General features: G+C 59.7%; 1 protein-coding gene across 1 annotated transcript in view; it reads right to left on the minus strand.

The window, feature by feature from the left end:
• The window catches only part of LOC102481575 (L-amino-acid oxidase), a 117296-nt gene that overhangs the window by 2579 nt on the left and 112721 nt on the right, over nt 1-1996 (minus strand). The window lies entirely within an intron of this gene.

Below are 1996 nucleotides of genomic sequence, written 5' to 3' on the forward strand. Positions count from 1 at the left end.
TAGGGACAGGGCTGGGCAGTAGCGGGTGCAGAGACTCCAGTGGGTGGCGAGGAGGGAGAGAGGGTGGAGGTCGTGCTGTAGGTGATCTCAGCCCTGCAAAAGCAAAGAAGGCATTTCTGTGTCTGTTTCACAGATAAGGACATCATGGTTCAGAATAAGGAATGACTACCCCAAGGCACACTGCCAAGTTTTGTCCTTGGGCAGAGTTTGCCCTGTCCTGTAGGGGCACTGGGACTGGGGACCAGAGATGGAGTCTGAGTCAGGCACTGGAGATGCCCGCAAAGAGCTCTCAGTCTGGTGCGTAGGTGAGCCATCAACTCACCACTTGGAAGTTTCGGCCAGCAGAGGTTGGCCACCTTATAGATGTCAGGCCTTAGGCTAGGGGGATGAATCAACAGGTCTCCCAGTCCCCAGGGAACTCAGCCTGACCACACCAGGATCAGAGTGGTGGCAATCTGCAAGAAGTCCCAGCCTGGGCAAGGGTTTCCTATCTGAATAAACTCGTGGCCCTGGCACAGTCACTCCCTTGTCTCATTTCTCAGCACTGTGTCTGGGGGGAAGCCTTCCATCAGTCTCTGAACACAGGTCTTGAGCCCGAGTACCTGGGGCTGCAGCCCCGTGCCTGCATCTGTGTGACTGTTGCTAGGTGGCCTGGACACCCCAGGGCAGGGGCCTGACCTTGCTCCTCTCTAGCTGACTTAGAGGAGACCGTACCAGGGTATTTGGTGCCTCAGAGCTTCTCTCTGCAGCTCCCAGGGCTCCTCCAGCAATGGAGACTCCATGCCAGATTGCAGGGGTAGGGACCCCTCTCCCTAGGTTGCTGGTTAGCTGCAGAGCAGCCCAAAAGGGCAGAACTGGGGCCCAGATCCCAGCCATTGGCCAGCTCTGTTCCCCACTGTATTGATGGAGAAGTTGAGGCAGACCTCTTCCCCTCACAGCTGGACTCAGCCTCTTGGCTGCCTGTTCTCTGGCCTGTACACCTGCTCTGGGTGGTCCTCAGGCCTGCATTTGGCAGCTTGTGGGGGATGAGAGATCCCTCTGCAACGGGCAGGGCTGTGAGGCTTTGGAGGAGGGCAGCCGCTCCCAGTCCACAGGACATTCCCTCCCCAAATGCCTTTGTTCTCCTTTGAATCTGGCCCAGTTCTCCTCCCCTATCTGCCCCTGGATTGCCAGACACAGAGGACAAAGGGCCTAGCAAAGTAATGGTGGGGAGGGGAGGATGACCCCAAAGGATCATTCGGAGGTTATGCTCCAGCATCCTTTCACAGCCAGGACCTCCCGGGTGTGGGGAGCACAGGCTGACAGGCACGTGTGCGCGAGGTTAGGTGTACACTCAGTCTGTGCGACTACACACATGCAGGAGCATGGGTGGATACTGGAGTGTTTGGGAGCTTCCTGCGGGCATGGGAACACGCGACGACAGTGGCGCCACCGAGGGCTTGCCATCATCGCCACCCCTCCCCCTCCCTAGGAGAGGGACAGGGCTGTTTTTAGAATTGTGCAGAGTCCCTGGAAACCGGTCCATCCAGGCTGAGTCCTCTCATCTCCCAGATAAGACATCCGGAATCCAGTCTGTGCAACTGAATGCTCAAGTGCACGTTGTGCTCAGGGCCCTGGGGCGGGGTCCTTGTCCTCTCACTTGGGGTGAGGGTGCGGTCCTGTCGGGCAAGAGTGAGTACAGGGGGCGCCTGTACTTCCCCCAGCCCCGTAACACAGGGCTGTCTATTTCACGACTCTACGAGACCTGGGGCCAGCGTCTTTCTGTGTCTAGGCCTCGGCCATCTAGTCTAAAACAGGGGCTGCTGCTGGGACGTCTGGGGAGGCCCTGATTGACTGAGCCCAGGCCGCTGCAGAGTCTGCGCCTGGGCCCCCTACTCCCAGTCCGCCTCCCCCTCGGGGGACCCACTTCTCCTCTCCCGGGCGCCGCGGGGCCCTGCACCCAGCAGGTAGCGGGCAGGCCCCGCCCCGCCGGCCCACACTCGCCGCCTTGTTACAC

The sequence above is a fragment of the Tupaia chinensis genome, unplaced genomic scaffold (assembly GCF_000334495.1).
Source record: "Tupaia chinensis unplaced genomic scaffold, TupChi_1.0 Scaffold000387_1, whole genome shotgun sequence".
NCBI lineage: Eukaryota > Metazoa > Chordata > Mammalia > Scandentia > Tupaiidae > Tupaia > Tupaia belangeri.